This window comes from Mesoplodon densirostris, chromosome 11 (assembly GCF_025265405.1).
Source record: "Mesoplodon densirostris isolate mMesDen1 chromosome 11, mMesDen1 primary haplotype, whole genome shotgun sequence".
Lineage (NCBI taxonomy): Eukaryota > Metazoa > Chordata > Mammalia > Artiodactyla > Ziphiidae > Mesoplodon > Mesoplodon densirostris.
Window position 1 is genome coordinate 66747811 of NC_082671.1, and position 11126 is coordinate 66758936.

An 11126-nucleotide genomic window follows, 5' to 3' on the forward strand; every position below is an offset into this window, starting at 1 on the left:
TGGGGTCAAGAGAAGGCCAGATAGGGAGCTGGGACTTTTAAGTTGGTGTCCGTGGAGGCCACGTGAGGAGAAATGGGGCACCCCGGCCCCTCCCAACCAGGGTTTTAGCAGTTGTGGTGGGATGATGGAGCTCACTGCCACCCACACCTGGCAGAAATGAAGCAGTGCCTTTTCATGCCCGTCAGAGGAGGTGTGCTGTAACAAGATTTAAATAAGATCCAGAGTCGTCTTAATACCCAAAATGTCCATGTTTCACTCAAAAGTCACTCATACCAAAGATCAGGAAAATCACACCCTGAAGGAGAAAAGACAATGGACATCAACACCACGATGACAGAGATGTTAGAATTATAAATGTGTCGAGCAATTAACACTGCAATAAGTTATCAAAGAAATAGAAAATGTAAAGAACCGTTTAAAGTCGAAAACTACAGGGCTTCCCTGGTGGTGCAGTGGTTAAGAATCCACCTGCCAATGCAGGGGACACGGGTACGAGCCCTGGTCCGGGAAGATCCCACATGCCACGGAGCAACTAAGCCCGTGCATCACAACTACTGAGCCTGCACCCTAGAGCCCGTGAGCCACCCCTATTGAGCCCATGTGCCACAACTACTGAAGCCTGAGCGCCTAAAGTCTGTGCTCCGCAGCAAGAGAAGCCACCACAATGAGAAGCCTGCGCACCGCAACGAAGAGTAGCCCCTGCTCGCGGCAACTAGAGAAACCCCGTGTGCAGCAACGAAGACCCAACACAGCCAAAAATAAATAAAAAATTTAAATGTATTTTTAAAAAATACAGGGAATGCCCTGGAGGTCCAGTGGTTAGGACTTAGCTCTCTCACTGCTGGGGCTGTGGGTTTTATCACTGGTCAGGGAACTAGGATCCCACAACCTGTGCGGTGCAGCCAAATAAAGTTGAAAAATACAATTACCCCCCCCCCCCAAGTGGAGAAGAATCAGTGAACTTGAAGTTAAAACAATAGAAACTATCCAACCTGAACAGCAGAGAAAATAGACTTAAAAAACAATAATGAAGGACTTTGGGGACCTATGGTACTAAAACAAAAAGTCTAAAATCTGTGTCATCAGAGTCCCAGAAGAAAAGTAAGGGTGGGGCTGAAAAGTAATCGAAGAAATAATGGCTGTCAGGAGTTCCCTGGTGGCCTAGTGGTTAGGATTCTGGGCTTTCACTGCCGTGGCCTGAGTTCAGTTCCTGGTTGGGGAGCTAAGATCTCACAAGCCATGCAGCATGGCAAAAAAAAAGACAACAGAAAGAATGGCTGTAAGCTTCCCAGAAATGGCAAAAGATGAAAACCTGCATGGGACTTCCCTGGCAGTGGTTAAGACTCCACGCTTCCAAGCCAGGGGGCATGGGTTCGATCTCTGGTCAGGGAATAAGATCCCACATGTCGTGCAGCATGGCCAAAAGATTAAAAAAAGAAAAAATACCCCCTGCAAATTCAGAGAAGCCTAAACAAGGTAAACCTAACGAAATTCACACCAAGACACATCACAGCTAAACTGAAAACTACAGAAAAGAGAATCTCAAAAGCAGCAAAAGAGAAATGATATCTTACCTATAAAGGGACAGGAGATTCCTCATCAGAAACCATGAGGCCAGAAGGAAGTGGCACACTTCAAGTAGTGAAAGAAAATTATCATCAACTGAGAATTCTATATCAAGTGAAAAATATCCTTCAAAACGTAGAGGGGACTTAGACATTCTTAGATGTAGGAAAACTAGGAGAATTTGTTGCCAGCAGTCCTACCCTAAAAGAATGGCTAGGGCTTCCCTGGTGGCGCAGTGGTTGAGAATCTGCCTGCCAATGCAGGGGACACGGGTTCGAGCCCTGTTCCGGGAGGATCCCACATGCCATGGAGCAGCTAAGCCCGTTGGCCACAACTGCTGAGCCTGTGCTCTAGAGCCCACGCCGCAACTACTGAAGCCCATGAGCCACAACTACTGAGACCACGAGCTACAACTGCTGAAGCCTGCATGCCTAGAGCCCGTACTCCGCAACGGGAGAAGCCACCACAATGAGAAGCCCGCGCACTGCAACAAAGAGTAGCCCCACTCGCGACAACTAGAGAAAGCCCGTGCACAGCAATGAAGACCCAACACAGCCAAAAATAAATAAATAAATAAATTTATATTAAAAAAAGAATGGCTAAAGAAGAGCTCTGAACATAAAGGAGAAAATGAAGAAAACTTGGAGCATCAAAAAGGAAGGAAGAAGGAACAGCAGAAATAGAGAAACTTGGGTAAATATTTTCCTTCTTTTGTGTTTTCTAAATTATGGTTGATGGTTGAAGCAAAAATTATAACATTGATGTTCTCAATGTATGTAAAGGAAATATTAAAAACAATTACTTTATAAATGGGAAAGAACTAAGGGATATCAAGAGAAGGAAGGTTTCTACACTTAGAAATGTCAACAATATTGATAAAATGTCAATAGTATACTGTGGTAACTTATGTGTATTTAATGTAATTCTTAGAACAACTTCTAAAACAAGATAATACACCCCAAAACACTATAGAAAAATCAAAATGGAATTCAAAAAAAAAAATTCAAGTAACCCACAGGAAGGCAGAAAAAAGAAAAGAACAGAAAACAAAAAAGATGGGAGACTCAGTCCCTAACATCACTAATTCTATTAAGTGCAAGTGGTCAAAATATATCTATTGAAAGACAGAGATTGGCAAACTGGATGAAAAAGTGTGACTTAACTACATGCTATCTACAAGAAACTCACTTCAAATATAACTATAAGGTTGAAAGTAAAAGGATAGAAAAATATATCATGCAAACAATCAAAAAAGAAGTAGGTATATTAATATCAGATATATTAGACTTTAGAGCAAAGAAAAGTTACCAGGGACAGAGAGGGACATTATATAATGAAAAAAGGGTCAACCCACCAAGAAGGTACAATCCTAAATATGTATTTACGAAACAACAGAGCTGCAAAACTGATAAAAAAAAACTGATAGAATTGAAAGAAGAATAGCAAATGCACACTTCCACTGGAGACTTCAGCACCTCTCTCTTAACAATAGGTAGAACAACTGGACAGAAAACCAGTAAGGATGTAGAAGAACTTAACAACACTATCAACCAACATGATCCAATCAATATAGAATACTTCACCCAACAAAAGAAGACACATTCTTTTCAAATATCCATGGAATGTATAAAAAGATAGTCCATATCCTGGCCCATAAAACAAAAGTCAACAAATGTGAAAGAATTGAGACCATACAAGCTCCTTGGTCACAGTGGAATCAATAATCCCTGGGTTAAAGATTGAAAGCTTTCCCTCTAAGATCAAAGGCAAGACAAGGATGTCCACTTTCACCACTTCTATTTAACTTTGTACTGGAGGTTCTAGCCAGGGGGTTCAGTGGTGGCGGGGGGGAAAGCATCAGATTGAAAAGAAAGAAGTAAATTCATCTCTATTTGTAGATGGCATTGTCTTGTATATAGAAAATGCTAAGTAATCCACTAAAAGACAACTAGAACTAACAAACACAGCAAGGTTGCAGGATATCGATACACTTGCAATGAAAAATCTAAAAATCACATTAAGAAAAACAATTCCACTTAGCATAGAAACAAAAAGAATAAGCTACTTATACACAAATAACAAGTGTTAGAATACTTATACATAAATATAACGAGTTAAACTCATAGTGTGAAAACTATAAAACATATTTTTAAAGAATTTAAAGGGACCCTGAGTAGCCAAAACAGTCTTGAAAAAGAATTGAAGGACTCACACTTCCTGATTTCAGAATTTAAGTACAAAGCTATCAAGACAGGGTGGTAATGGGACTTCCCTGGTGGTCCAGTGGTTAAGACTCCACACTACCAATGCAGGGGGCGTAGGTTCGATCCCTAGTCGGGGAACTAATATCCCATATGCCGTGTGGCGTGGCCAAAAAAAAAAAAAAACCCAACTATTAAAGTATAGGGCTTCCCTGGTGGCGCAGGGGTTGAGAGTCCGCCTGCCAATGCAGGGGACACGGGTTCGTGCCCCGGTCTGGGAGGATCCCACATGCCGCGGAGCAGCTGGGCCCGTGAGCCATGGCCGCTGAGCCTGCGCGTCCAGATCCTGTGCTCCGCAACGGGAGAGGCCACAACAGTGAGAGGCCCGCGTACCACACACACAAAAAAAATTATAGAAAGTCTTGAAAACGAGAGAGAAAAATTTATTTTAATTTAATTTATTTATTTATTTTTGGCTGTGTTGGGTCTTCGTTGCGGTGCACGGGCTTCTCACTGAGGTGGCTTCTCTTGTTGCGGAGCACAGGCTCTAGGCACGCAGGCTCAGTAGTTGTGGCTCACGGGCTCTAGAGCACAGGTTCAGTAGTTGTGACACACGGGCTTAGCTGCTCCGTGGCATGTGGGATCTTCCTTGACCAGGGCTCGAACCCATGTCCCCTGCATTGGCAGGTGGATTCTTAACCACTGAGCCACCAGGGAAGCCCAAGAGAAAATTATTAAAAAAAAAAAAATATGGTACTAGCATAAGAATAGACATATAGATCAATGGAATGCAGTGGAGAGTCCAAAAGTAAGGCTCATATATCCGGTAAATTAGTTTTTTTTTTGGCTGTGTCCGGTGGCTTGCGGGATTTTAGTTCCCCGACCAGGGGTTGAACCCGTGCCCCATGTAGTGGAAGCGTGGAGTCCTAACCACTGGACCACCAGGGGATTCCCCTGGTCAATCAATTTTTGACAAGGGTGCCAAGACAATTCAGTGAGGAAAAAGAATAGTCTTTTCAACAATGGTGCAGACAACTGGATATCCACACAAAATAAATTTCATCAAAATTTAAAAATTTGTGCTTTAAAGGACACCTTTGACAAAGTGAAAAGACAACTCACAGGGGATAGGAGAAGATGTTTGCAAATCATATATCTGATGAGGGAATTGTATTCAGAAAAGATGAAAAATGAAACTCAGCAATAAAAGGACTGGGACTTCCCTGGTGGTCCAGTGGTTAAGACTCTGTGCTCCCAATGCAGGGGCCCAGGTTTGATCCCTGGTCAGGGAACTATATCCCACGTGCTGCAACCAAGACCCAGCACAGCCAAATAAATAAATATATAGTTAAAAAAAATAAAAATAAAAGGACAAATAACCTCCCAAAATGAGCAAAGGATTTGAAAAGGCATTTCTCAAAAGAAAAAAAAAGATACACAAATGTCCAACAAGCACATGAAAAGATGCTCAACCTCATTAGTCATTAGGGAAATTAAATCAAAATCCAGTAAGATACCACTTCGGTACAGTACCTTCCAGTAAGATACTTCTAATCAAAGATAGATAATAACAAGTCATGGTAAGGATGTGGAGAACTTGGAAACCTCATACATTGTTGGTGGGATTTTAAAATGGGACAGCCACTTTGGAAAACAGTTTAGCTGTTCCTCAAAAAGTTAAACATAGAGTTACCATATAACCAAGAAATTCCACTCCTAGATATATACCCAACAGAAATTAAAACATGTCTGCACAAAACTTGTACATGAATATTCCTAGCAACATTATTCATAGCAGCCAAAAGTAGGAACACCCATATGTCCATTGACAGATGAATGGATAAAGAAAATGTGGTATATACATACAATGAAATATTATTCAGCCTTAAAAAGACAGGAATTTCTGATACATGCTACAACATTAATTAACCTTGAAATCATGGTAAGTGAAACAAGATGCAAGAGGACCTTATATGAAGTACCTAATGTAGTCAAACTCATAGAAACAGAAAGTAGAATAGTGGTTAACAGGGGCTGGGAAGAGGGGAAAGCGGGTACAGACGTTAAATTTGGGACAGGGAGAAAGTTCTGGAGGTGGATAATGGGGACAGTTGCACGACAATGTGAATGTACCAAATGCCACTACATTGTACACTTAAAAGTGATTAAAATGGTAAGTTTTATGTTTATTTTACCACAATTTTATAAAAAGGAATGAAGTACTGATACATGCTGCAACATGGATGAACCTTGAAAAAATTATGCTAAGCAAAGGAAGCCAGTCACAAAAGACCACATATTGGTACGTTTCCATATATATGAAATGTCCAGAATAAACAAGTCCACAGCGACTAGTGGTTACCAGGGGCTGAAGGCAGAAGGAGAAGACTGGGTGGCTGGTAATGGGTATGGGGTTTCTTTTTAGGATTCTCAAAATGTTCTAGAATTAAATAGCAGTGATGGTGGCACAACCTTGTGAATATACTAAAACCCACCGAATTACATACTTTGAAACAGCGAGTTTTATGGTATGTCAATTATATCTCAATAAAGCTGTTATGAAAAACGTAGTGACTTAAAACAGCAAGAATAATTTATGTTCTCGGTATTCTGCTACTTGGGTAGGGCTTAGCAGGGATGACTCGTCTCTCTGCCACATAGTGTTAGTGGGGTTCACTCCTACAGCTTCATTCCATCAGTACAGCTGGGGCTAGAACAACTGATACAACTTAATTCACACAACTCAGATGGCAGCCTCCCTCTCTCCATGTGGTCTCTCTCTCTCTCAGAAGTCTAGGTCAAGTTTCTTTATATGGCTAGATCCCAGGAGGTTGGAGGCTATAAGCTTAAATCCTGGGCTTGAAAACCCCAGTATATGACTTCTGTCACAATCTCTTGGTGAAAGCAAGTCACAAGACTGGCCAGATTCAAGTGGGGACATAGCCTCCAGCTCTTGATGAAAGGAGTGGCAGGTATTTACAGGGATGGGAGGAATTGTTGGCAGCCATCTTTAGAAAAAATCTCCCAGAGATCATATGAAGCTGAAAAAATAGGACCTTTGCTTCCAGCAATAAGCAGACGTAAGTTATATGGAAAACCCTCTCCTTACAAAACACCTAGAAACTCTTCATATAACAACCTTCCTTTCATTGCTGTACACCTGTGAAAATAAGGAATATCTCCAGGCACAAAAATGAAGAATCTAGATATTAGAATGTTAAGTTAGCAGTGAAGCTATAGCTACCCTACAGGTATTTGTTGATACAAGGACTTAAATACTGGATTTCAAAGGCTAAAGAGGGAAGAGGAGACAAAGCTATCAGTCTACTCAAGGTGGAGTGTTGGAACTTAGAGCCATGCACTAAATTCCCTAGTGGTGTCTCCTGGGATCACCTACCAAATAAACTACTTGCGCCTGAATCCTTGTCCCAAGGTCTGCTTCTGGGAGAACCCACTCTAGAACAATTGGTACCAGAAGGGAGTCTAAGAAATAGATACTCAGAATTAGATTCTGGAGTTGGAAGACTCAACAGCTAGATGGCAACAAAGATCCAGTTGGTGACAGTAACTGGAGTAGGTATTATGGTGGATTAAAGATAGCTGCAAATTATTTGACACTCTTCCCTTCAAGAGGTGGGGTCTGTGCCCCTCCTGAATCTGAGTAGGCTCTGTAACTGTTTTGACCAGACATGACTCAGCCAGCTTCTGGCCCCAGACTTTGAAAGGTTGGCCACTTCCCCACTTCCTACCCCTGGAACACCCTCTGGCGGCCTTGAGCCACCACGTATGAAGACTCACTACTGAGATCATATATTGGAAAAGCCATGGGTAGGTGCTCTAGCTGACAGTCCCATGTGAGCCCAGCCTTCCAGCCATCCCTGCTAAGATGCCAGACATGTGTGAACCTGACTTGGCCCCTTCAGACCAGACCATATGCAAACAATACCACAGAGTGACCTCAGTCAATGCCATATGGAGCAAAGGAATCACCTGGCCCAAATCCTAACCCACAAAATCACGAGACATAATAAAACAGCTATTGTTTTGAGCAGTTAAGTTGTGGGGAAATTTGTTATGCAGCAACAGCTAGCTGAACTTGTTGTGATAACACTTGGCATGCTGAATCTCATAATTACTAAGACTCATCTCTTCTGCCCTGGGATGGGGCACATTGGGGAAGGGGGTACACTGGCTTAGGCAATGTCTCTAACATTTGAGATACATGGGGCAATGGTAATTTATATGGAAAGTGAACTTGATTATTATTAAGTGGCAATGATGTGCTGAGGGAGAAAATAACAGGCTCAGGACAGACATTTATCAATCCATGGCCCAGTGTGAAAGCCAGGAGGCTTCAATATCAGTGTTTAAAGACTCTTGTCTACTGAAGCCTGTACTGGTGAAGGCCCAGAACCTGCCTGAGAAGAGTGGAGTTCTGAAGCAGGCCAAAAAGATGACTCTGCTAAAGCCTGTGCTCCAGTCGTGTGGTCACAGAAGGGAAGGAGTGGGACACTGAAACCTAGCACGGGGACGTCTGGTAGATGGGCTTAAGGATCTTGAACCCCAGATTCCCATTAACCCCCTGAGCCAGTAGAAGTGGCCCATTCCCTCTTGCTTAAGAATAGCAGCCTCTTACCTGGAGACCACGCAAAGTACCCCCTGTGATGGTTAATTCTTTTTTTTTTTTTCCCCGTGAGGCTTGCGGCACCTCAGTTCCCTGACCTGGGACCAAACCTGGACCCCAGCAATGAAAGCCCAGAATCCCAACCACTAGGCCAGCAGGGAGCTCCCTGTGATCGTCAGTTCTGTCTGTCAGCTTGACAGGGATAAGGGAGCCCAGATAACTGGTAAACAAGTTCTTTCTGGGTGTGTCTGTGAGGGTGTGTCCAGTAGAGATAAGCATTTGAATTGGTAGCCTGGATAAGACAAAGGCCCTCACCAGTGTGGGTGGGCATCACCTAATCTGTTGGGGGCCCAAACAGAACCAAAAGGCAAAGGAAGGGTAAATTGGCTCCCTTTGCTTGAGCTGGGACATCCATCTTCTTCTGCCCTCAGACATCCGCGCTCCTGGTTCTCAGACCTCCACACACAGACTTAACCAAACTACCGGCTTTCCTGGTTCTCCAGCTTGCAGACAGCCGATCATGGAGCTTCTTGGCCTCCATAATCACATGAGCTATCTATCATCTATCTATCTATCTATCTATCTATCTATCTATCTATCTATCTCTATATCCTACTGGTTCTGTTTCTCTGGAGAACCCTGACTAATACACCCCCTAAGGTAGAAGCCTTGAAGCAATGCTTTTCCTCCTCAAGATTTGCTCCCCTAAATTCCCTCTTTGCTTCTGGACCAGTAATTATGATCGAGTCTTCCCACAGACCAACTGGGGAAGTCCTGTCCCTGCCATGAGAGAATTGAGATGATTCCCCACACTGGCTGCAGAAACTGGGCGAGATGTGCCAGCAGGAACAAGAACATGTCCAAGGTGGGTCTTGAGGGTTCTGGTGGGAAGAGAGCAGGATATTAGGTTGGGTGAGGGAGAGTTTACAGACATGGAGCCACTCCCCCGAGGCTCAGGATGTGATCTGGCAAGACCCCTGGAGCCAGTCTTGATATGCCACTGAGATGGCTCCTTGAAGTGTGGAAGAAATGGTGGCCCCACTAAATAAGAGGGAGGTAACAGAACGATCTTGACAGGGTATTGAGAAGGGACCAAAAGGCTCAGAGGTGGACGTAAGACCAGAGAACCCAGCTGGCTGCATGCTCAGAGGGCCCACAGGAGCTGCCTTCACTCAAGCACAAGAAATCCACGAGTGAGAAGCACTGACACCCCAGGGGGCTCGGGGGGCTGCCTCTGAGGCCAGAGGGGTGCACAGTACCTTGGAGCTGGGCTCCCAGAGGTCAGTGGGGATGACAGGATTCCAGAGAGCAGAGGTGGTGTTGATGTAACTACCAGAACGGGAGCAAGGCCAAGCGGCGGCCAGGGAGCGTGGGCCTGCAGGGCTCTGTGCTGATGGCTTGCAGACCATGGTATTCCCAGGGACTACGGCAACCATGATATTTCTTGACTTTTATCATCAAAGAAAGATGGAAAACAAGTAAACGGGAGGCTAACGCCAGCTGCTAATGGAAAAATCTCAACCCCTCATCCAGTTTCCGGGCCCAAGTCAGTCCTCAGACCCAGAGGTCACTGATTGAAAGGGAGGCTGGGTCCCCTTGAGAAGAATGCTATAATGCCAGAGCAAACATTTGTAGTAGCAGTTCCACCAGGCCTTCCCCACAGGGACCCACAGCCACTTCCAAGAAGTGACTGTACACTGGGAGAAGGGGAATACTGGAAATTTCAAGGGGAGTTAGGTACATGGTCTGAGTGGGCCTTTGGTCATCAGATAACTAGAGTCCTTGGACTTCTCTCCTCTGTCTACATTCACTCCCTGGGTGATGGCACCCTCTCTCATGGCTTTCAATAACATCTGTACCTCACCAGCTCCCACATGTATTTCCCAAGTCAGACCTCTTCTGTGATCTTCAGTTTCATATCTCTCTGCCCACCTGACCTCTCCCCTGGGATGTCTAATGGGCATCTCAATGTGGTCTGCAGAGAAGTCCAGATCTGCCCACCCTTTCCTGCTCCAAGCCCCCCTCTACAGTCTTCCCATCTCAGTAAATGACAACACCATTCTTCTAGTTGCTCAGACACTGAAACCTGGCAGTAGTCCTGGATCTCTCTTATTTCTCACACTGCATACCCGATTGGTGAGCAAATCCCATTGGAATTATTCACAACATACCCAGAATCCAACTACTTCTCACCACGGTCACTACTACTTCCTTGGTGACCAAGCCATCATCTTTCCCCCAGATTATTGCGATGGTGTCCTAAACAACCCCGCTGCTGCCCTTGCCCCCCCTCCACAGTCTAACTGTAATACAGTGACCCCTCTCTGCTCAAAATCCCACAGTGGCCCCCATCACACTCAGAGTAACAGTTAAAGTGCTTCCAGTGGCCTACCTGATCCTACCTGACCCACCAAGCCCCCTGCCCCCTGACAGATTCTTCCTCTGGCTCACTGTGCTCTCTGCTATTTCTCTACCACACCAGGTAGGCTCCAGCCTCAGGGCCCCTCGCCAGTTCCCTCTGCCCAGAATCTCTTCACCTGAACTCCCTGCTCCCCCACCTCCTTCAGTATTTTGTTCAAATGTGACTTCAATGAGGGCTTCGTCTTATTTAAAATGACAACACCTTCCCTCCCCACACTCCCCGCACTTTGCACTGATGCGTGTGCTTTATGTGTTGCTTTTTTAGATGTTTACTGGTTTCTTTTTTATTATTATTATTTTTCAAATTATTTGTC